The sequence below is a fragment of the Schistocerca cancellata genome, chromosome 2 (genome assembly GCF_023864275.1).
Source record: "Schistocerca cancellata isolate TAMUIC-IGC-003103 chromosome 2, iqSchCanc2.1, whole genome shotgun sequence".
Classification (NCBI taxonomy): Eukaryota; Metazoa; Arthropoda; class Insecta; order Orthoptera; family Acrididae; genus Schistocerca; species Schistocerca cancellata.
This window is the reverse complement of record NC_064627.1, coordinates 966,284,005-966,310,760: the sequence shown is the minus strand read 5'-3', so window position 1 is coordinate 966,310,760 and position 26,756 is coordinate 966,284,005.

The following is a 26,756-nucleotide window of genomic DNA, read 5'->3' as shown; positions in this document are numbered from 1 at the left end:
CCAACCACTGCTTCCCTATCATGTCCCTCGACTCTTATAACTGCCATCTGGTTTCTGTACAAATTGTAAATAGCTTTTCGCTCCCTGTATTTTACCCCTGCCACCTTCAGAATTTGAAAGAGAGTATTCCAGTCAACATTGTCAAACGCTTTTTCTAAGTCTACAAATGCTAGGAACGTAGGTTTGCCTTTCCTTAATCTAGCTTCTAAGATAAGTCGTAGTGTCAGTATTGCCTCACGGAGTAGTGAAGCAACTTAAATCACTTAATAGTAGCAAGTCTTCTGGTCCAAACTGTATACCAATTAGGTTCCTTTCGGAGTAAGCTCATACATTAGCTCCATCCTTACCAATCATATACAACCGTTCGCTCGACGAAAGATCCGTACCCAAAGACTGGAAAGTTGCACAGGTCACACCAATATTCGAGAAAGGTAGTAGGAGTAATCCAGGCCCATATCGTTAATGTCGATATGCAGCAGGATTTTAGAAGATATATTATGTTCGAACATAATGAATTACCTAGAAGAAAGCGATCTATTGACACACGGTCAACATGGGTTTAGAAAACATCTTTGTTGTGAAACACAACTAGCTCTTTATTCACATGAAGTGCTGAGTGCTATTGACAAGGGATTTCAGATCCATTCCGCATTTCTGGATGTCCGGAAGGCTTTTGACTCTGTACCATACAAGCGGCTCGTAGTGAAATTGCGTGCTTATGGAATATCGTCTCAGTTATGTGACTGGATCTGTGATTTCCTGTCAGAGAGCTCACACTTCGAAGTAACTGACGGAAAGTCATCGAGTAAAACAGATGTGATTTCTGGCGTTCCCCAAGGTAGTGTTACAGCGTCTTTGCTGTTCCTTATCTATATAAACGATTTGGGAGACAATCTGAGCAGCTGTCTTCGGTTGTTTGCAGATGACGTTGTCGTTTATCGACTAATAAACTCATCAGAAGATCAAAACAAACTGCAACGATTTAGAAGAAATATCGGAATGGTGTGAAAAGTGGCAGCTGACCTTAAATAACGAAAAGCGTGATGTCACCCGCATGAGTGCTAAAAATAACTCGTTAAACTTCGGTTACACGATAAATAAGTCTAATCTAAAAGCCGCAAATTAAATACCTAGGTATTACAATTACGAACGACTTAAATTGGAAGGAACATAGAAAATGTTGTGGGGAAGGCTAACCAAAAACTGCGTTTATTGGCAGGGCACTTAGATAATGTAACAGATCTACTAAGGAGACTGCCTACACTACGCTTTTAAAATACTGCTGCACGGTGTGAGATCCTTACCAAATAGGACTGACGGAGTACATCGAAAAAGTTCATAGAAAGGCAGCACGTTTTGTATTATTGCGAAATATGGGAGAGAGTGTCACAGAAATTATACAAGATTTGGGATGGACATCATCAAAAGAAAGGCGTTTTTCGTTGCGACGGAATCTTCTCACGAAATTCCAATCACCAACTTTCTGCTCCGAATGCGAAAATATTTTGTTTACACCGACGTACATAGGGAGGAACGATCACCAAGATAAAATTAGGGAAATCTGAGCTCGTACGGAAAGATATAGATGGCATTCTTTCCGCGCGCTATACGATATTGGAATAATAGAGAATTGTGCAGGTGGTTCGATGAACCCTCTGCCAGGCACTTATTTGTGATTTGCAGAGTATCCATGTAGATGCAGATGTAGATGGCTTTCAGTGCGTCATATAAGAAATGTGAGAATAAGGACAACTATGACGCTCCTTCAGAATGACCTTTGGATACTTTGTGACATAACGAACAACAAGCTGGCGTTAAATTAATGGACGGACGCCAGGCTGGACAAAACTAGTTGAAGAAAAGACTCTGGATCAAAAGGAGTTGAAGCGTGTCGTGATGTCCACCAGGACGATTAATGACGTCTTAATAGATGGCTCTTTTGAAATTCAAAATGTGAATATTTGATACTGTTACTTCGCAATTCTGAAACGCTCCTGGTTCACTACCTTTCCCGAAATGGTGTAGAAAGACGCCGATATCTAAACTAGTCGATAATTACTGTATAGGGGGCGCGTCTTTCCATCCCTCGGCTCGAGACGGTGAGGGCTGCCAACCTCTCAAGTCAATCACTGATCAATAAAACCTGGACGCGAGGCGCGGCGAGGCGAGGCAGGGCCCTTCCGCGAGACCGGCCGGCCCTCTGCCACCCCACAACCGCCCCCACCCCCTCTCCTTCCCCCACACGTTGTTACCACCCCCTCCCTCCCGCCCCCTTGCTGCTCGCCCCCTTCGGGCCGCTGGCCGGCGCTCAGCCGCAGCGTCGGCGTCCTTGCTCGCTCCCAAACACTCACATGTAACATAAACATTTCAAAGCAAATCCACGTCAATTCGGGGCCGGCCATTTTTGGGGGCAGTCGATGGAAGCGCGGCGGCGAAAGAGACGGGAGGGGGGGGGGGGGCGGGGGTCCGAGGGCGGGCCCCAGCGCGGCTATCTGGAATTTCCACTCCCTCTTTCAGTATTCTAATCAGTACGCTGTTACGGGAAACATCCACCGTTCGTCATTAATTCATATCATTTCACTGGTTGACTTAAGAATACTTTTTGCGTTTTTTTAAATTTAGAGAGAGAACTTTTTGTTATTCCGGCTTCCTGTGGAGCCCGCCACTCCTCTCGACGCAGTCTTTCCCGATCGCCGTGACCTGTTACCCTTCAGAACGTCCGGAATTTTGTTACTGTACGCCAGTCGATGATGAATATTAATACCGGGCGCCAGGGGGATGTGGAATGTGATACCCATCGTCGAAGACGCGATTCGGTACGACCGCCACTGAGAATTCTGTTGTCTTTCCTCTCTTCTGATTGTAAAAATATTTGTATTTTTTTTTGAGAAATTCAGCGAAGTTTCTGTCGGCTAAAATATCGTTTGGCAGAAAATTGCCCTCCAGCACAACAGTAAAACGAGGAAGCAGAGAACGTTGTCACAAAAAAGAAAGGCAGTTTCTGAATAAACTAGACCTTCAGTATCGTTGTATGTGCAGTAGCTACTGACTATAACGTGAAAACTAAGTATTAACTACTTCGTTATCATACAATTCCCTCAACAGAAAAATAAAAAATACACATTTTAAGTATCAGTACGCAGAATATAACACACCCTTGTCTAAATGTGAGATTCATCTAATTTAAAAGAAAAGATGTTTCAAGAAGCCATGATCCCATTACCAAGTTATTAAGATTATTGTGCCATTAAACACGTTGAAAAACAAGAAGCAAGCAAATATTTTTCACTGTGCCTAGTAGCATAATAATTTTAACTTGATAATGCGATCAAGTCGATGTGTTCTGAAATCGAATAAATCTCACTTCTGGGCAACGAGGGCATAATAAGCTCCGTAGTAATATTGTGATACAGTTGTACTATGATTTACAACGGATAGATTTCAGGGTAACCATAGCAACTTTTTCTGGGAAAACCGAAGCAGTTAAATGTGTGGAAAATTTAATAACGAAACATTATTTGAAATAGGTTATGGTTCGCAGCTTGTAAATATTTTTGAAAAGTCGTGATATGCACAAAAGCCGTAAATATCTTTATTAAAACCCTCACTTTCAGTTAACAACAGGCCATCCTCAGGTATAAAAAACGACATAGGGTTAAGTACAATGACGATCATTTTTAAAAATTTTTGGGGGTCCATTGTCTTAACGTGTTTTGAGAATGAAAACGGCGTCCAAGCAGCCCGTACTCTATTTATTATCCACACAGTTAGGCAATTTCAGCCGTTGGTCATTTTCAAGCACATAAAATGAAGCACGAAGCTTAAAATATGTGCTTCAAAATGAGTGACGGTTGAAAGTGGCCAGCTGTACGGATAATAAACAGAACGCAGACTGCTTGGACCTTTCTTTTCCACTCTAAAAAAAATGATCATTTGTATCCAGATCAACATATACATTAACGGTATCAAAACTGTAGAATGCAGAAAACTGCCCGATTCATACATTCAGCGACATGTTAACAAGGGAACCAAAGGAAGAACGTTGCCATGATCGTGATTGTGCGCATATTCTGTAATTTATATCCTTTTTTTACCAGAGGATAGTTTACTGTTTGACCGAAACTGTTAGTTTTAATAGAATGACTTAAAGGTATTTTACAAATGTTTCATTTTTCTCTGATAATAAAGTTGTGTACTTTCTTTTCAATACCAGTTTTACATTTCCATCGCACATTTCTAAGCACAGCTTCGTCATCAGGGTTTCAGTTTGCTATCGAAGGATGCACTCAAATGTCAGATACGCATATCTGGGAATTTTACTGAGTTCTGTTGTGAGTGGCATTAGTGATTACAGTGCATGTGTTCTTTACACAAATTTATGAACACTGTTAGATGAACGTACTGTATATATTCATATAATAATGTAGAAGCTACTACATTTTGTCATACGCAACAAACATCAGAAAAAATTCCAGATATGTGTTTCTGGTGTCTTGACCTGCGAGTGAAGGTTTTTCGATAGGCAACTGAAGCCCTGATGATGAAATTGGTCTTCGAATAAAATTGTTGGAATAAAATTGCTGTTGAAAACAAGGTATAGGAAACTATTATGGTGGTTAGCAGCTAAAAAAAATCAGCAGTCACTAAAATTTAAACTATTTTGCTACACATTTTCCATATCAGTAACGAAATGAGAAAGGGAAACAGACAGATCTCGTGGTAAGTAGTAGTTATTACTGTCACTGTGCTACAAATGACACATTAATATGCAGTCAAATGCACATAAAAAACATATTCTGTGATTAGACTGTAATACCCGAAGTATTTTATTTAGCGCTGACAAAGAATTCCTTTCTGTTTGCAGTAATTATACCCTCCTTCGCCTCAGTTACAATATTTTTTGTCAAAAGGTGGAAAATACTATAAATTACAATGTGGATTAAATTTTGGGCTGAGTATGATAATACGAAACAGAAATTAATTTTGCGATTGACAGCGTAAAAATCAATTCCAGTTCATTCACCTTTGTCTTACTAACCAAGTAGCGCTGAAAGAACCTGTTTCGTAAAAGATACGAATGTGAGACTACTTTTAGAGAAACAGGAAAAGCTATCAAAGGTGGAATTTTCGCATCCATGCTTGTGATTCGTGCCTTACTTCGGGCATATTGTAAGTACAATTATCTTACAATTTTAAAAGAGTTAATAAAATCTACAAGGACAAAATATCTGAAAGAAATGCCTTGGCACCCTTATTTTATTTTTCAACGTGGCCTGAAAATTAATGGAAACGCACAAATATTTGCTTTTTGAAGAGTAGTTTATTTAGTCAAAAGTTTTCACGGCTAAATAAAATATTTTGACTAATGATTAAGACACGTGAATCGTACTGAAAATTAAAGTTACAGAAAATATTAAAGAAAGATAAATTCGACCTGGTGTATGTTATCATTGCCTTAGAAGTCTTCTCAATATACCTGTGTCTAACTTCTTGTATTGCACTTGTTCGTGAGAGTCCAAGCAGTCGCCTGCGAGTCCAAGCAGTCGTTGTACAAATTAATGCGACAGTAATGGATAATAAAGCCGGGAATATATACTAATGAAACATCGTTCATAGGAAATTTTTGAGGTACCGTAAAAAGTAATAAAAATTGCACCATCGAAATGAGAGTAGTTTTATATCGGTTCATTCGAGTGTTCCATATTGAGTTCTATTAAAAGTCGTTATCAATGGTTTCATCTAATTAGATATCTCTCTTGCTTGCCTAACAGAAAAAGTAATTAATTACAACCTGTTTTGTTTCAACAAAGGGACACAGCCAAGTGCATATGCATTCATGCACACCGAGGAGGAACGAAACACACATAGAAAGAAAACGAGGATGAGGGTTGTCAGTAGAATACAGATGGAGTAAGCAAATAAGCAGCAAAGAACGAACAGAAAGAGGGAGCCTAGGAAAGCGCCTAGTAGAGCAAGGAGGGGGAGAAAGATGAACACAACAAGAAGGAAGAAAGAGAGAGAGTGAGTGAGACTGAAGCGTGCTCTCAGATCATTATCACAGAATGAGGGTCTTCGATTGTAGATGTTACTGTTCAGAGTATTGGCATACAGAAAGCAGCTTTTAGGGTATGATTATAATTTGTAAAGACCATTAATAGTTCACAACTTGTATGAGTGCTGTGACGTTTGCTTCTGTCCCAAACATCCCAGGTGACTGTCTCTGACTATATCCTACACTAGTTCACTGTCAAATTTCAGTTGTCTGACCAACAGACAGTATGTAGATGATATTATAGTACATTTCGTTTTTAATCTGGTAAATTGTTCTCAGATAGGCCAAATGACATGGTTAATACCTTTCCCTTGTAATCGAGGTACCGAATATACCTATTTTTCAGGCTTCACAGGAGAGCAGCAATGATGGGGTTCTACGCTACGTGAACTGTATTTTGCGTAGATGCACATAGTATGTACAATTAACACTAAAATCAACATCCTTTTGACCAAAGGCCTGTAAATCTTCGTACATCAACTCCTCGCTAGTCATTGCTATCTACGCTAGTACTGTAGGAACAGTTGACTTTCCTGTCAATATTTAGGGAATAATTACTGCAAAATAGAATCTGCTTTCTAAGCATAAGGCTACACTTTTTAAAAATAAAATAAAATACCGAAGGCTGTTGCTTCTTATTACACCGAGCTGTATGTTTGTACCAGATACCGGATCGTAGTAATAGATGGCGACTAGAGAAATCAGACTATATTCGCAAAATGTTACTTATAGGAAAGGTACAAAAAGGAAATATTTTACAATTTCCTGCAAAGCACATAAATTGCCGGAAACTCTTGACGCTGAGCAACATTGTATGGGCTCTCAAGAAATAGTTTATTAGATGATGTTTACGCATCTTCTAGTCTTACCCCCCAAGCACGTTTTGTACAATAGTAACGAGGCTCATCTACATTTCAGTATTACGTTACTGCACAATAATACTATTTTTTTAGAGTCTTATAAGACAACCTTGATTGTAAATATGTATTTCCAGCAAGTGTCTTAGATACAATTCCTGTTGAACGTTTTGACCCCAAAAACTACTTATAAATATTATATTTCACCTCTTACCTTTGGTACATGATGTAAATAATTAAATAAAATTTTCTAGACTGTAACAGCATCATATCTATATTCACTATTGGTGCACTGAAAGTGATCTCTCAGCAGAAACATTTCAAATGAATGAAAAATAATTTTGGAACACAGTCTAAAAAAAACGTTGCTCCAATGTGAAATATTTTCTTTCCGGTCAGATCTGCAGCATAGAATATACCAGAAAATTAAATTTCATAACGAATAATTCCAGGAAAGCTGAAAGGAAAATGATTTTTCCATTTCCTATATCGGTAGCAAAATGAGAAAGAGAAACAGGCATTTCTCGCGGTAAGCAGTAGTTATTCCTTTCTTTTTGCTACAACGTAGAATAATTCTACCAGGCACCCCTCAGTCCGTCCCCTCCGTGTGCCCTTACCTCTTGGACACCAGCAATCTACCATCTATGCAACTAAATATACGTCCATCACAGTCATCGCTACCTCCTCCAAAATGGTCTGTTCTATCCTCATTTGTTTTTATGGTAATTGTAATCCCTAGGTTTTTAGAGGTGTTTAGTTGAATCTACAATCTTTAAATCTGAGTGATGTTCGTGTAACCAAAGTTATCGGACTTTTGTAGCACTTAGATTAAACAGTAAGAGCAGCAGAGGGCCTAAAACGCTTGCTTGGGAATCCCCAGATATCACTTGTTTCACCTGTCACGTAGTACAAATACGTGACAAACGTCTTAAAGAAGAAAGTTTTCTGCAATGACTGTAATATATCTCCATTTCATTAAGAAGAAAGTTTTCTGCAATGACTGTAATATATCTCCATTTCATCAAGAAGAAAGTTTTCTGCAATGACTGTAATATATCTCCATTTCATTTTTATTTTGTGTACTATGTTTTTTCCGCTGTGTACCCATTCTCAAGTAAATTCAACCTCTAATAATTACATATGTTTTGGATTTCAGTCATTTTCATGGGCAGTTCGTGGTTGGTTAATGCTTTCAGGTCCGGGCAAAAATGGAGTACCAATGAAAATGACTGTAACCCAAAATATAATAGTTAACGCATTAACATTTTTCTTGAGAATGGGTGCACAGCGGAAACAACGAAGTAAGCAAAATAAAAGTAAAACGGAAATAAATAATCGCCGGTTCTGGAAACATTTCTTTCACGACGTTTATCACTTATTTCTCACTAAATGACCACCCGCCACATACTATTAACTGTGACCTATCTGACAGTAAATCACGAATCCAGTCGCACAACTGAGACGATACTCCTTAGCCATGTAATCTGATTAGAAGCCGCGTGTGAAATATCGTTTCAAAAGTGTCCTGGAAATCTAGAAATGTGAAATGTACTTGAGTTCCCCTGCCTGTAGCAGTCACTGCTTTTTGCGGATAAAGTGCCTACTGTGTTCCACAGGAACGTTATTTTCTGAATCCGCGCTAGTTCTATGTGAAAAAGCTCATTTTTTAACATCTAAGTGCAGTACGTGTTCCCAAATCCTATAAGAATCGCTCTCGGTCTTACTAGTTGATAACTGAGTAAGTTACTTCTATTTCCTTTCTTGTGGATTGGTGTGACACGTGCAACTTTCAGTCTTTAGGTACTGATCATTCATAGAGTGAGCGGTTGTATATCATTTCTGAAAATGAGGTTTCATCAGCATGCCCGAAAGGAACCTACTCAATTGGTATACAAACAGCAAGACTTGCAGAATGAGATTTCCACTCTGCAGCGGAGTGTGCGCTGATACGAAACTTCCTGGCAGATTAAAACTGTGTGCCCGACCGAGACTCGAACTCGGGACCTTTGCCTTTCGCGGGCAAGTGCTCTACCATCTGAGCTACCGAAGCACGACTCACGCCCGGTACTCACAGCTTTTCTGCAAGATTCGCAGGAGAGCTTCTGTAAAGTTTGGAAGGTAGGAGACGAGATACTGGCAGAAGTAAAGCTGTGAGTACCGGGCGTGAGTCGTGCTTCGGTAGCTCAGATGGTAGAGCACTTGCCCGCGAAAGGCAAAGGTCCCGAGTTCGAGTCTCGGTCGGGCACACAGTTTTAATCTGCCAGGAAGTTTCATATTTAGCAAGACTTGCGTTTATTAAGTGATCTAAGTTGCCTTGCTAAACGAGGGACAGTTTTCACATTACCAGTCTGTGTCTCAATGCTGTATATCAGAACTGATATACATATTACTCGTATGCTTTAGAAGCTTCGTATGCTTAGTCATCAAAACCCTATCTAGTTTACTAAAACCGTTCCATACCATTTTCATTCATGTAAGCGGCCTTTCTTTTCTTTTTTAATGTCCGTCCAGCCGCAGTCCTCATCTGCCGTATAAACATAAAACTCATCGACTGCTACTACGACTTCGTTCTAAACCTCTACTATATTCAATTGTTATTTTTTTTCTGTCTCTCTCTTAAACGTACTTGAATTTGAGGGACTGTAATACCAAACACGTTTAATGTTTATTTATAAGGCATCGTCATTGGTGTGGATAACCACAGCATTTACGAAAAGACTATGTAACATCAGTATGATCTTATTGTAAAATTGTTTTTGAAATTCCATTTAGCCAGAATGTGAGGTACTCCCTCGAAACATGTTGCAAAATAAATAAGTAATACAATAGTCAACAAAGTTTGTGACTAGTAGCGGTAATTTAAAAAAACCTTTACTTGTAGTACACTTAACACAGAAAAATGCAAACAAAAACAGCTTATATAAACAGCTACTTCAGCAGATAACCACCCGAATAATTCTTTAAATCATTCGTACTACATTATTTAAGTCTTACTTTGACTGATATTCAGGGGTATTTTTAATTTGGCATACGTCGTTCATCAGTTCGTTGATAGCGTTAATCTACAATAGAGGGAACAGTGGAGTGTCATTTGAAATACGATTACGGTTCAGATCCGTTCCATTTGCATGTGTCTAGTCTTCGTTTCGTCATTTTAGGAATCCTGAAACGTCTAGGACTCCTGAGAATGGCTTCCGTGGTAAAGAATATTCTTGCCTGATATCTCTTTCAATTTTCTGTTTCTCATTACCCTGATTTATAGGTGTCGTGGAAGCTGCACACAGCTTCCAAGCGCTGCACAACAAGCCGGGAAAAAGCAATGTCAGGGAAGTCTTTGATGTTTCATTTAACGTGTTTTGTGCCAAAAAATTCAAAAGCAACTGTAATAATTGTCACATAATTGAATTACAAATAAAGTGTAGAAATGAGATTAGTGACAAACATAGCTTCAACATCGTAAAAGTACGAGGTACAGGTGAAGGAAATTTTTTACCACGAAATTAACGTAACACATGAAGTACGAAACACTGATAATCCACGAAATAGACTGGAACATGTGAGGAGAGGATCCCGCCCAAAAAGAAATTTACTGGAGAACATTTACTTGCGATATATATTTCGTAGAATACACATCTGGAGCCTAGAACTGTATGCCGGTGAATAACGGACTGTGATAAAACCGGAAAAGAAGTGAATAAAAGATCTTGAGGTGTGTTGGTATAGAAGGATGTAAGAAATGGAGTGGGCTGATAAGACAAAGCATGCGGATCTCTCCATGATCGCCGACAAAAGCAGTAATGGAAAATACAAGTTATAAGAGAGGACAGGATGACAGAACATTAATAACTTTCGTACTACGAACTGTAGTTGCAGAATGGACAAATTGGAAGGTAAGACAGAGAGTATATACGACAAATAACTGAGAGCGTTCTATCTAGGTAATGTTATCAGATGTAGAGATTGACGCAGGAAAAGAAATCATGGCAGGCTGTATCAAACAAGTCAGAAGACTGATGAAAATAAACTACAACAGTGCAGTAGTGAAAGACAGGCTTAACAGCACGGTACCACTGTAATTGGTTTACATAAAGTGCTGATTGTAGTCGAATTAAGTCGGGTGATGCTGAGGGAATTAGATTAGGAAATGAGACGCTTAAAGTAGTAAAGGAGTTTTGCTATTTGGGGAGCAAAATAACTGATGATCGTGAAAGTAGAGAGGATATAAAATGTAGACTGGCAATGGCAATGAAAGCGTTTCTGAAGAAGAGAAATTTGTTAACATTGAGTATAGATTTAAGTGTCAGGAAGGCGTTTCTGAAAGTATTTGTATGGAGTGTAGCCATGTATGGAAGTGAAACATGGACGATAAATAGTCTGGATAAGAAGAGAATAGAAGCTTTTGAAGTGTGGTGCTACAGAAGAATGCTGAAGATTAGATGGGTAGATCACATAACTAATGAGGAGGTATTGAATAGGATTGGGGAGAAGAATAGTTTGTGGTACAACTTGACTAGAAGAAGGGATCGGTTGCTAGGACATGTTCTGCGGCATCAAGGGATCACCAATTTAGTATTTGAGGGCAGCGTAGAAGGTAAAAATCGTAGAGGGAGACCAAGAGATGAATACACTAAGCAGATTCAGAAGGATGTAGGTTGCAGTAGTTACTGGGAGATGAAGAAGCTTGCACAGGATAGAGTAGCATGGAGGGCTGCATCAAACCAGTCTCAGGACTGAAGAACACAACAACAACAAAGTGCTGATGCCGCCATGGGTAAACGTTCGGCATCATATAGCAGCACTCAGGATGAACGTATGCGTCGATGACCGAGAAGGGAGTAGAACCGCAACATTCGAGTTACTAGCGGAACGGCTAACCTTTCCAACACCGTTTAAATATTAAATGTCAGTATTTGATTCGATTGGCACTACTCAGTTTCCACGATCGCTTCGAATTAATAAATAACATTTTTGCAGCGTACATGAATCCGAGAGTGAACACTTTATGGAGGGCGGCGTGTTTACCAGTAGGCCTGCCGGAGGATACGGGTGACCCATCGGCGAACTGCTGGGGCGAACGCCCGGCCGCCGCTCGGCGTGTAACTGTGTCTTGAGGCTATCGATTATCCATTAGCCTCTCCTCTCGTCCCACCCACTCCCACCCTGCAGGCGCCGCTGTTTGCTGCTCGCTTCAAGACGCCTGCCAGCAGCCGACAGTGCCTCTTTAAAGCGTCCCCAGCAGGCTACAACCTGTGCAACCAACACGTGCACAAGGCGAGCTACAGCTAAGAGACCAACAAGTGCACCGCTTTGACACCAGTACTCGTCTTGCCAAAATATTTCTATAAATTTCCCGTATTTTTAAATTTTGTCACAAAAAAACTAGAAGTCGCCGTTTCTACATTAAGATGTCCGCCTCAAAAGCAAGTATAAGCATTTAACTTTGCACATACTTATGTTAGGTACTGTCACTGTCTGTTTGTAATATAAATAAATACTCGAAGTAAGCAGTCACTAAGTTTTAAAGTTTTCTTTTTATCTACTACGCTTTCCGCAGGGTTAAGCTTCCTCACCAGGTCCGGATTTAGCTCACGTGCATTGCTCCTCGGAAACCAACGATGTGTGCTTCTCCATTCTTCACTTTTCTCAAAATCACTGAATTTAAAGTTAACACGTACACTTTTTGCAAGGAATTAGCCAATAAAACGTCTTCAATAGAAAACTCTCTAAATAAAAAGTAAGATATTTATCGCTTTGTTTGAACATAAATTTAGGCCCAAACACAGGCGATTTTCATGAAAACAAGCCGTATATCCATTTTTTAGCTATTACCTAGACTGTAATATAACACAATTAAAAAGAATAGCTGAAATTTCATCGTAACACAGGGAGAACGTTAGTACTGACGCTTACTGCCCGCGATTCTCGTGAAACGTATACTCTCATTTCACTGTATCGCATTCATATTTTGTTACACAATTTGTATAAGAACAATTACAGTTTTACGTCCATCTGAATCTTAGATCATATGACGAATAACACAGAACTACTAGTTAATAGCATTTGCGGTTAGTCGTGACAATTTAACATAACTCTTGGAAAGTGTATTACGTATTCTCAGTAACAGTTTATTGAATACAGTGAGAAATTAACGTTTCCTATTCGATGCTACAACCTTTTTCCATACTCAGAAACAATACCTGTTTTGTCATTGATCTTCTAATAAGAAAATTACTTCCTGTAGAAGTCTGGATGATTATTACTCTACAATAGCCAAGTCATAAAATTCCGTATCGATGACAGCAGCCCAAAATTATAATACAAGATGAGAATAAACTTGGTAATTTTTCCAATTTTTTCCTTCTTCACTCTTTTTTCAGTTTTGATTGTTTGTAAAGATATTATTAGAATTTTGTGTCTCTTATTAGTATATCTTCCTATGAGCAACCAAAAAACTACAGCGGTAAGAGGTGTAAGTGAATCACGCTAATATCTCTTTATCTACAACACGTCCATAACTTCGCTCTTTTTAGAGTAGCCTATAGTAACTGGAACGACAATAATTGCAGGCTATGTTACATGCACAGTAAACAACAAAAAGAAAATACAGTAGCAGCGAAATGATAGTTGCCAAATAGCTGAACATTTTACTAGAAATAATAGATTTACGAGTGCTGATAAACAATCTACTTAGGGATTAATACACGAATTTCGTTATAGTGGTACCAACGTATCTGTCCTTGACCAAACAGTTATTCATTAAACGCTGTCCTCTGGAAATTCATGTCTGCCGCAGTGACCGCGAATCAACGGAACTTTTCACTGGCGCTTCATGACGCAATACACGAATTGTGATAGCTACAGTACACATTTCACCCAAGTGCATGACAAACGAAGCTCTTCTTTCTTCTCATATTCTGAAAACATTCAATGCCGCACTGTGAAAAAGTCTTGTGTTGGGGTTTACTGAAATTCAGTGTTATGGTACAGTGATACGTAAGCATTTTATTAATTCAACGATGCAGAATGAACAAATTCGGGAAGTGCATATTTGTAAGACTTGTAAAGTCCCAAACAGTGATAATGATTCCGGGAGTAATATTAGTAAAATAGTTGACATAATAGTACTATCAGTACTGAAATTTAATCTACAAGGTGTATCATTCCACATAAATTCGTTTAACTGTTATTGATGTAATCTGGAAATATATAAGCATGAATTCATAGGAAATAGGCTTGACGCGTGAGACTTAAATTTCAGTCTCTCCTTAAATTTCCATTTCTGTTCGTTCCGGTACAAATATTGCAAGAGCTTCAAAGGAAGTGTGCTTAGAAAAGAGGATTATGAGCGATTCGGAAACGTTTACCGTAGTACAGCAGCCAGATTACGTCTTGTTTTCAAACTGTTCTGCTAATATGGATGGAGTGACTCATTGTGCAATGAAAGAGAAGCAGAAATATTAGACTCAGAATGAAACTGTATACCTCTAATATTTAAGTAAACAGATACAACAATTGTGGTGACTAAATGAGAAACTTGAATAACCGATTTACAGACGCCATATTTAACTGGGCTAGCAAATTTGCTTCAGCTCTTAACATGTAAACACGGCAGCGAAAAACGGTTTCCGAGACTCGGCTTTCGTCTTTCAGAAGATGTGTTGCACGTAAACGTAGTGACTATGAAATAAGATTATGACCACACAGCCACTCGATAGCCATAGATTAAAAAAATGGTCGAATGCATATGCATGCACGTGCCGTCTATGGATCGAAACCACATAAAAATTACTATTTATTATACAAATGGCATTACTACAAAAACATCGAAAAGTAGCATCCACTTCGAGATAGCAAAATAGTGCAGAACACTTTCATTTGCACATGAATCTATCTTTCCACCGTCTGGCGCATCTCTTGCGTTGGTCCCGGCGAGAGAGTCTGCACATACAGTACAGGTTAAGGTAGAATAGGCGTTCTGCAGCATGGGTTATGTACACAGATAATACAATACTTAACATACGGTGAAGTAATTCAAATAACGTATTCAGTTTCTTGCGGCAGCGAAAGCTAATAATTCCAACAGAAGAACAATTTCAAATGTAGATCTGTTAAATTTTGTTCATTACGATGCACGTTCAGAAAACTCGGAATTACGCAAAATTTATTACTAATCATAGAATCAACATGATGAATGCCGTGACAAAGACGTGAAGTGAGAATATATAACAAATTAAATTGTTTCAGTAAATGTATGGAGGCGAGCGTAGTGAATGCACAAAGTAGCAACAAAAGTTGTGACGACAGTAATGACCGAATAAAAAAGAAAATATACCGGATTGTTGCACGTTCCTCATAATTGCATAATGCAGTCAGTTTCGATAATCCTTACAGAGACGACATTTTTTCACAGAAAAGGAAATGTACTTTCCTTAGTGAGGCAGTGTCATCGTAGCCTGATGGCAAGTATTACAATTTTAGATGAGAGCTTATAGCATAGGCTTTTGAGAATGTTGGGAGGTAGAAATGTTTCGCACCTTTCTTTCCGATACGATGGGATTTATATCATACTTAATTAATATTCTTCAATTTGCAAATACGATCCCTTTTCCTACTTACACACTAACATACTTTAAGCTGTAGTATGAATTTTTGTGAATATTGGCTCTTTCATTAATTCAGATAACCTGAAGATGATCAGGATTACACAATGAGTGAAATAGATCGTTCTGAAGAAGAATCAACCAAGGCTGTGTAATTATGTCACATGAACTTTTTAAAGTTGACATAAGGTTTTTCTTAGTATAGTACCGCGTCATAATGTAAGAAAGCTATTCTGGAGAAATCAACGTTTCAGCCACGGTTTTTTACATTAGGACGCGGCACGATACTCAGACAACCTTTACGTCAACTGACTCTCACCGTGGAAGCCCACGTATTTAAACGTCTTAATGTGTTAGACAGACGTCATACACTGTGTCACAAACTTTTCACTTGTCACTCATGTCCTTCTCGGCATGTACGCCACAATATTGTAAAAAATTACACTCCAACAAAATAGTTTTTTTAAGTAGGTCGTCTTTTTCTGTGGACATATCTCAGCTTACCTTTTTAAATAAGAATGACTGGGTTGGAATACAGGTGAGTCTCCCAGACGCTGGTAAGCTGCCTTTGTTTGACATATTGAGCGCTTGCAGTGATTGGAGACCCGCTGCTTCTGAATGTTTTGACAGCCTGAGGTCTCCTCAGGAACGTAGCCGGTGTCCGCATAGTAGAGTTGTCGTCTGAAAAATACGCACACTAATGTAAAAATGTATTTGCTAGAGCTGAATGTGCAATTCATAACTTATCTCCGTTGACTCCTACATTAGTTCATCCTAAAAATTAACAAATTATGGGAGAATTGTCTTCATTAACTTATGAAGTGTAAACGTTTTTAAAATAAAGACCAGTCTAATATCGCATGTAAGTTGTTAGAATTTATTAATCGGGTGACCGGTTTCGATCTTTGTACGATCATCTTCAGACCATTCCATGATGACTGCTGCAGAGAGCGCATCGAGGAGCGCCCCGCTTTGTAGCGCTGGTAAACACTGCTTACTATCGATCTCTTTTCTCCCAGGAACAATATTCGAAATTACTTAGTTAAGATTGCTACGCTCTTTGGAATTCTGAATTAATCATGTGTAAAGCAAAGGGAGCGAAAGTCAGACTGCAGTTCTAAGAATCTAGAAACTGAAAGGGAGGCATTAGTTGAGAAGGAAGTGAGACTGGCTTATAGCGTGTCTCATGTAAAACTCAGTCAGAAAATAGAGCAAACAACAAAGGAGATCAAAGTGAAATTCAGCAATGGAATTAATGTCGAGGCAGAAGAAATAAAAACTTTAAGGTCTGTCGTTGCCTTTGCAAATAATTCTATCAGTGACGGTAAAGAACTGCTGAATGGAATGGATAGCGTATTGAATAACACAACAAGAATAAAACACGGAATATAGTCGAACTGGAACAAATGGCGATGGGATCTAGTCAGGAAATAAGACATTAAAAGTAGTAGACCAATTTTACTGTGTAGATAGCAAAACTAACGATGGCCCAAGTAGAGAGGATGTAAAATGCAGACTGTCAACAGTAAGACACGTGTATCTGGAAAGGAGAAACATTTTAGCAGTTAAGGTAAATTTAAGTTTTAAAACTTATTTTCTGGAAGTACAGTATTTGTCTGGAATCTTACCTTATACGGAAGAGAAACGTGAACGACAAACGAAACAGAGAAAAAACTACAAGCTTCGCCTATGTGGTGCTAAGGAAGAATGCTGAAGATTAAATTGGTAGATAGAGTAACAATGAAACTGGGGAAAAGAAGCACTGTGGCACAACTTGAGTACAAGGAAGGATAGTTTCATAGGAAGCATCAAGAAGCCCAAGGAAGGTCAGTTTGGTAATAGAGAGGAGTGTTAGGAGTAAAAATTGTGTGGGTAGACCAAGACTCGACTAATGTACGCAGACTCAAGTAGCTGTAACGTCCAGTTATTTTGCATAGATGAAGACGATAGCACAGGATAGATTAGCTTAAAGAAATATGTTAATACAGTCTTCGAGCTGAGGACCGCAGCAAGAACATGACAAATCAGCGAAAATATGCGTTTCTTGTCTCAGACGCTTTTTAGATAGTAACTAATTCATATCGAGCAGGCAAAGCAAAACTAAAATTTGTAAATATTGTACTGCAGGGTTTTGAATTCGGTATTACTTATTAACGATGAATAAACAAGTGATAACTTGTTATTTATTCATTTATTTTTTGAATATTCTCCCAGAGGCATTACACATTACTTTTCACGCACTGAAAGACGATCTCTACGGAGATGATGCAACAGACGACTGTTATTGTATGCAGAAGCCGTAGGTAGTAGCACAGAAAAGTTAGAATTGGGAAACAGTATGTATTGAATTTATGACTGAAACAATCAGTTATTTTACTTCTGTTATAAGCTAAGTGAGAACAGGCACAAGATTTGGAAAACCCGAGCACTGATCTTCGACACAGGGGTAACGATTAATATTATTGGTCTCGATGTTCTTGCAACAGAGGCATAAATTTCGTATTTCGTGTAGTTTTCTCACTGGTGGTCTCAAATATCATTTCGTAATATAGAATGGGTAATATGAAACAAATCTTTTTCGGGAACGAGTGATCTGTAAGTTGCCTGAGACACCATACATTTAAGAGATCTTCGTAAAATCGTCTTTAGGTTGTACTCCACGTCTTTCGTATATGACATTTTGAAATGAAACCAGGACGAAGTTTCTAATATTTTTCTATTTTTTATTGTTCTCTAGCAAGTTTCCGTTATATTTCTTCGCCGAGCAAACTTCAAGAACATTAGAATTGTGTAAACTACAGATCTTTAGTTTTGAAAAATGTTAGCTATCTAGTGACGAAAGACTCGGTTGTCCCGCAGTATGACAAGACTTCTTCTAGCCCAGAATGAAAAAAAAAAAAGATGTTTGAATTTATAAAACGAATATTTATACACTTGATGTGCAAAATGAAGGCACCATAATAATTATTATAGTTACAGATGTAGACCAGCGCTAGGAATAGAGGTGACATCAAGAAATCGTGTTCGCTGTATATGTGTAAATTACAACTACAATTACCCTCACGATGCAGAGAGCTTTGGGTAAATATAAAACAGTGACGTGTATAAAGTGTACCCAACGTCTAAACTAATATCTTTTATATGTATTTACATTTATAAAAACAAACCTAATTTGTTAGGGGATAGGCCGGCCCTAGTGGCCGAGCGGTTCTAGGCGCTCCAGTCCGGAAACGCGTGGCTGCTACGGTCGCAGGTTCGAATCCTGCCTCGGGCATGGATGTGTCTGATGTCCTTAGGTTTAAGTAGTTCTAAGTCTAAGGGACTGATGACCTCAGATATTGAGCCCCATAGTGCTAAGAGCCATTTGAACCAATTTTTTGTTAGGGGATATGCTTATGTGCAATGGTCTAATGCCTTCGCTATTTATCTGTTATTTTATCCCCTTCAGGACACGTTAAATGCAATGTCTAGTGATTTTGCAAGCAACATACATATTTCAGCATTGTATATAATTACAGCATAGCAGGTTACACAGTGAAAGGTCGTACCTTTCGGTAGGTGGCATACCATCAATATCCTTTCCAAATTAGTTGAATTATATGTCGCAGAACACTTCAACAACATCGTATTCATTATTTCATCTTACAGGGATCGTCGTGTTAATGACACTAATGGCACTTTATTAGACGAAGTGGAAGTATTATGATCTAGTAGGCTGCCAATATTTTACCCAAGGATCCAAATAATTCTGTGTGACATCACAAGAAAAGTATATATTTGGTAGTTAGGTCTTCAGTAGCGTTATTGATAACAGTATAGGTGTTACGAGAACTTTACTGGTTGCCAAGGGTTTATGGCTAGGAAACGAGTTATTTATTCTTTTATTAAATGGCACCAAAAACAAATGTAATCTGTAGAAAGAGGGCAAACATGTTAACACTTTCATGATACGCCTATCACTTGTAAGCCCTTGGCTGCTTTCTTTTTAGTTTTTTTTAATTTTTTTTTCTTTCCTATGGCGAACATACTCCTATTATACGGTGTAAAGTGTTGAAAATTAACAGCGTCCACCCTTTTGCCTTATTATCCTCTATAACATTAATTGAGGAAGGCTGAATACATTTTTCATGTCATAAATTGTGATGTAATACTTTATTAAAACTAAAATGAGTACAATCACTTGAAAATGCTACTAAGCCGAAATGGCAATAGTGCATCCAGAAGAAAAAACCAATCAAACGCGAGTAGGACTCACGCTCTGAGTGTTCGGTGCAGTCTTAATTCTGTGTATAGAAAATAATAATGGTTTCGCGGGCCGGCCGTGTTGGCCGAGCGGTTCTAGGCGCTACAGTCTGTAACTGCGCGACCGCTATGGTCGCAGATTCGAGTCCTGCCTCGGGCATGGATGTGTGTGATGTCCTTAGGTTAGTTAGGTTTAAGTAGTTCTAAGTTCTAGGGGACTGGTGACCTCAGAAGTTAAGTCCCACAGTGCTCAGAGCCATTTGAACCATTTGAATGGTTTCGCTTGGCTCAACAGCCAGGCACAAGACTCAATTTGACGCCTCTTCGGTGATTTCCGTGCCCCTAACCTACACCATTTATCCAACTGGGGAAATTGGACCTACAGCTCAACGTTGAACCCGAACCACACGTTGTTTCTGACTACTTTTTATAACGTTGAGAGGTGGAGGCTAGGCTAAAACGAAGATTGAAAAATCCGTAGTCCAGCCGAAATTAGATTCCAACGCCTCTGGACAACCGCTAAACCACCACCCCTATAATATGTATAGATCAGGTGTGGTCACCCTTTCCACCCACGGCCGACTTTAGTATCTCTGTTAATAGCAAAATTTTCTAACTGCTCACCGGTTTTACAGTAAAATTTGGAAATTTGTGGTAAGTTCCTATGGGACCAAACTGCAGAGGTCATCGGTCCCTAGGCTAACACACTACTGAATCTAACTTAAACTAACTTACGCTAAGGACAACACACACGCCCATGCCCGAGGGAGTACTCGAACCTCCGATGGGGTGAGCCACGCGAACCGTGACAAGGAGGATCGGACCGCGCGGATGTCCCGCGCGGTGGTTTCACAGTAATGGTGATTTATAAAGAAGGGAAGCAGCTTTACTTTATAAAATGTATAAGTCACAGTTACGGCAAGCTAAAGCTTATAATAGACGCTTACCAAGTCTCTTACGTCAAAATTTCATGAAAACCTGTTTTTGAAACCACTACTGCCTCCCGCTCGTCATGAAAACTGGAATTCCCTAGTGGGCGGTAGGGAGCAGACTGGCTGCCGCTGGTCTAGATACTTCATCTGTAGGTTTTATTAAGAGCGTTTGTATCAAAATATGTGGCACATAGTGTTTTAACAAAGGAATAAGCAGACAGACAGCGAGACAGTAAATGGCAAAAAATGGTTCAAATGGCTCTGAGCACTATGGGACTTAACTTCTAAGGTCATCAGTCCCCAGTAAATGGCAAAAAGTATTTTATTTGTTATAATCTCAAATTAATTCTTTAAGGTTTTTTCCTTTACTCTTACTGTGACTTGCCGCTTGTCAAATTGTATGATTGCATGAAGACGGTAAGTACACAGTAGGTCTTGATGAGCGAGTTAACGAGTATCGAAATATGTGGTATAAATGCCGCTATCTTTTGAATGCATTGACTTAGAAGGGTAAATACTTTACACCGCCAAAGGACCGTAGACGTTGGTACCTGACCTAAATTTTAACTTGATACCTATACCCTTTCGTGAGACAAAGGGGTTTTAACAGACGGACAGACGCACGTACGCTCTACAAATGGCAAAAAATATTTTTTGTTATGTAATTACAAATTAACGTTTTTCTGATTTTTTTCTTCACTTGTACTGTGAAACATTCCTTCTTGTCGAATTTCATTATTCTATTCCAACCAGATGCGCCCAATAGATTTTGATGAGTGAGTTTGCAAGTGTCGAAACATGTGATCCTAATGGCCGTATCTTTCGACTGCGTTGACCTAGAAGCTTAAATTTTTCACACCGCCAAGGGACAGTACACCTTAGTACGAGTATGTAACACACGTACAGCCATTCCTGAGAAAAAGAGGTCTTAGTCCTTTGAGGCACAGTGGTTTCTGCCTGAAACGACAATTTTAGCAACTTTTTGTTTGAAGTACCAGTGCCTTTCGCATGAAACCACCAATACTAATGCAAGACAGAGAGTTCCAGTGGTAAGCTTTTGTACTTAGTTTTACTCTGTTGTACTTTTACGTTGTAGCAGTCATCTCTAGCGTTCAATGCAATAGTTGGCGTTGAGACTGTACTACGTGACCGTAGGAGATAGTGAAATGTATTTATTTTTTAAATTTTTTTTATACTGGCGATGTTGACGAGACCATTGACATTGAAAGTAAATATATCTATGTCAACGTAACATAAATTTTAGTTATTACTACCGTATTTATAAGTATTATCGAAACCACTGGGACAGTATATAATTGTGATTCAAAATGTATTAAATTTTAGTTGCAATTTTGCTTTTCTTTACGGCTATGATTGGTTTTAGGCGTTGTCAGTACGTGGAAGTTTCTAGACGTGTGATTTGTACAAATCTGCTTTGAAATATGTCACGTGAAGTGATGGGTGGTTGAAAACTGAACGTCCCAGTAGCTCCACAGTGAAACCACCTACTCAAAACAACTGACTGTTTACCTATTGCCAATATCATCTTAGATTCATTGCTTACTTAGTGAAAGAGGATTAATTTTGTGAAAAATTTTACTTTAATATCCCAGACTACAACAACGTCCTTAAAGGAATGGTCTGTTTACTTTTTTGCTAATTTATTCTTGTCTTCCATGCTTACAATGATAATTAGGGTTAATTACGTGTAAAAATTTTAAAACTATGTTTTTTTTCATATTGATGGACTCAGAGTGTTAACGGACGGACAAACAGCCAGCAAAGTGTTCCTATAATACACCACTGGCCATTAAAATTGCTACACCAAGCAGAAATGCAGATGATAAAGGGGTGTTCATTGGACAAATATATTATACTAGAACTGACATGTGATTACATTTTCACGCAATTTGGGTGCATAGATGCTGAGAAATCAGTACCCAGAACAACCACCTCTGGCCGTAATAACGGCCTTGATACGCCTGGGCATTGAGTCAAACAGAGCTTGGATGGCGTGTACAGGTACAGCTGCCCATGCAGCTTCAACACGATACCACATTCACGTACTGTGACGAGCCAATTGGTCGGCCAATTTTCGGTTGGTGAGAGATCTGGAGAATGTACTGGCCATGGCAGCAGTCGAACATTTTCTGTATCCAGAAAGGCCCGTACAGGACCTGCATATGCGGTCGTGCATTATCCTGCTGAAACGTAGGGTTTCGCATGGATCGAATGAAGGGTAGAGCTACGGGTCGAAACACATCTGAAATGTAACGTCCACTGTTCAAAGTGCCGTCAATGTGAGCAAGAGGTGACCGAGACGTGTAACCAATGGCACCCCACACCATCACGCCGGGTGATACACCAGTATGACGATGACGAATACACGCTTCCGATGTTCGTTCACCGCGTTGTCGCCAAACATGGATGCGACCATCATGATGCTGTAAACAGAACCTGGATTCATCCGAAGAAATGACGTTTTGTCATTCGTGCACCCAGGTTCGTCGTTGAGTACAGCATCTCCTGTCTGTGATGCAGCGTGAAGGGTAACCGCAGCCATGGTCTCCGAGCTGATAGTCCATGCTACTGCAAACGTCGTCGAACTGCACACGGTTGTTGTCTTGCAAACGTCCCCATCTGTTGACTCAGGGATCGAGACGTGGCTGCATGATACGTTACAGCCAAGCGGATAAAATGCCTGTCATCTCGACTGCTAGTGATACGAGGCCGTTGGGATTCAGCAAGGCGCTCCGTGCTACCCTCCTGAACCCACCGATTCCATATTCTGCTAGCAGTCATTGGATCTCGACCAACGCGAGCAGCAATGTCGCGATAGGCTACAATCCGACTTTTATCAAAGTCGGAAACGTGATGGTACGCATTTCTCCTCCTTACACGAGGCATCACAACAACGTTTCATCAGGCAACGCCGGTCAACTGCTGTTTGTGTATGAGAAATCGGTTGGAAACTTTCCTCATGTCGGGACGTTGTAGGTGTCGCCACCGGCGCCAACCTTGTGTGAATGCTCTGAAAAGCTAATCATTTGCATATCACACCATCTTCTTCCTATCGCGTCTGTAGCACGTCATCTTCGTGGTGTAGCAATTTTAATGGTCAGTAGTGTAGTTCCATTTTTGTGTATTGGGGGTACGCAACCCTACAATAATAAAAATCAAATGGCGAATTCAGTTTTATTTTACATAAATTATTATTGTTGCAGTCATTTACATATCCTCCGTGGTAAAAGAACAGGAATACTGGAGAAAGCACGGCTACGGCAGGGTGGTGCAGCCACGCGCTCGCACGCCATAAAACCCGTTTCGATTCCAGAAGCTGCCGTTTTATTTGGCACTCGGGCGCTCGCGGGAAGGTAGCTGGTGATTAAAAGCCTCGGTCGATTTCCGGGAGCAGAAATGCGGAATCTAGCGGGCGAACGACGGCGCACAATGGCGCGCGCTCCGCGTATTCAGCGGCCTGGCCGCCTGCGCGCGGCTGAGCCGGCGAGTCGCCGCCGGCGCAGCGCAGCGAGTGGCTCGCAGGCCGCCCGTGCCCGATGCGACGGCCGCCGCGACAGCTCGTCACCGGGCGTGACGCCAGCGCGCCGCGGCCGCCGCCGCACCGCCTCCTTAATTGGTGCGGCGGCGTCTTAGCGGCGCGCTTGCCGGGCCTGGACGGCCGCTAATTGCCGCGTCAACACCGCCCCCACAGCCCCCGCCGCCCCCCTACCGCCCCCCGCCGTAATGAGCCACGCCGGTAAACACCGTAACGCCGCCGCCTGCGGCAGGCAATTCAGATCGTGAGGCGGAGGTCAAGACTTCTGCAAGCACCCGGCGCGCGCCTTAGCATTTAAGTCGGGCCCTTTTGTAGCAACACTTACAGCTGCCATATAAGCGGTTCTTTGCAGTATCCTATTTGTCTCACATCGACTCACACAGTAGCTGCCGTTGTCATCACACTGCATTCAGAGCCAAGTCCTAATGTCGCAGCCTAAATTTGCAGTGACTTGCATCAAATTGCTACAGAATCGTGTTGTAATGGGTCCTTTTTATATAATACTGACGATGTCACTAACAAAGAAAAACAATGATAATAAATGTAAGTAGGTTGATTACATTTTTATGTAGGTAACGCCACGTAGCACTCGGTATGAAAATCACTGACTGTGCTGTCTACAGTCAGTGGCTGGTTTCCATTGTTGGAATATTTGCTATTGTAGTGTTGGGCAGGTGGATGTGAACAGCGCGTAGCGTTGCGCAGTTGGAGGTGAGCCGCCAGCACTGGTGGATGTGGGGAGAGAGATGGCAGAATTTTGAGAGCGGACTATCTGGACTTGTGTCTGCCAGGAAAAGGAAATTTGTAAGACTGGATGTCATGAACTGATATATATACGTATATATATATATATTATGACTTTTGAACACTATTAAGGTAAATGCATTCTTTGTTCTCTATCAAAATCTAACTATGCCTATCAGTAGTTAGTGCCTTCAGTAGTTAGAATCTTTTATTTAGCTGGCAGTATTGGCACTCGCTGTATTGCAGTAGTTTTAATAACAAAGATTTTCGTGAGGTAAGTGATTCATGAAAGGTATAGGTTATTGTTAGTCAGGGCCATTCTTTTGTAAAAATTGTGTGTCAGTTTAGTGTTGATCAGAATAAGTAACGAGAGAAATGTCTGAGTACGCTGGCTGCTGCGGCCGAGCGGTTGTAGGCGCTTCAGTCTGGAACCGCGCGACCGCTACAGTCGCAGGTTCAAATCCTGCCTCGAGCATGGATGTGTGCGGATGTCCTTAGGTTAGTTAAATTTGAGTAATTCTAAGTTATAGGGGACTGATCACCTCAGATATTAAGTCCCATAGTGTTCAGTGCCATTGGAGCCATTTGTCTGAGTACGTTCAGTTTTGCTCAGCTGTTTGAAAATCAAATAACGTAAGAGCTTTACCAGCACAGTCATTTACAGTTTTTTCCAAAGGGGACGTTTCATAAAATCCTGGAAGTGGACATATAGTGGGGGTGGTAGTATCGCCTACACAAGGTAGAAAGGGGCAGCGCATCGGTGGAGCTGTCATTTATACACAGGTGATTCATGTGTAAACGAGCGCGACCTCATTATGGAGGCACCACTGGAATTAACAGACTTTGGACGCGTAACAGTAGTTACAGCTACACGAATGGGATATTCAGTTTCAGAAATCGTTGGGAGTACAAATTCCGAGATCCACTTGTCAAGAGTGTGCCGAGAAAACAAAACATTAGGCATTACCTATCACCATGGACAACGCGGTGGGTGACGGCCTCCAATTAACGACCGAGAGCAGCGGCGTTAGCGTAGATTTGTCGGTGCAAACAGAAAAGCAAACTGCCTGAAATGACAGCAGAAATCTATGTGGAAAGTATGACGAATGTATCCGTTAGGAAAGTGCGGTGAAATTTGACTTCAATGGGCTGTTGCAGGGGACGACTGATGCGAGTACGTTCGGTAACAGCAAAACATCGCCTGCAGCGCTCTCCTGGCCTCGTGACCAGCGGTTCGGCCCTAGACGACTGGAAATCGTGGCATGGTTAGATAAGTTCCGATTTCAGTCGGTAATAGCTGATGATAGGGCTCGAGTGAGGTACGGAGCTCCACGAAGCCATGGAGCCAAGGCACTGTGCAAGCTGATGGTGTTTCCATATTGGTGTGGCCTATGTTTATGTGGAATGGACAGGGTCCCGTGGTCCAACCGATCCTATCATTGACTGAAAATGGATATGTTCGGCTACTTGGAGACCATTTGCTGCCGTTAATGAATTTCGTCTTCTCAAAAACGATGGAATTTTAATGGATGACTATGCGCCACAGTTTTCATGTTTCTTGCTGAATAGGTTTGATTTATGAAGAATGGAATTACTTGCTTGGATAGTAAAACCATAATTATTCTTAGTCACCGGCCCACAATTGCTTGCGACGAGTTTGAATAACATTCTGGACAATTCGAGAGGATGATTTCGCCTCCCAGATCGCCCGACATTAATCTCATCGAGCATTTATGGGATACAATGGAGAGGTCACTTTGTGTACAAAATCGT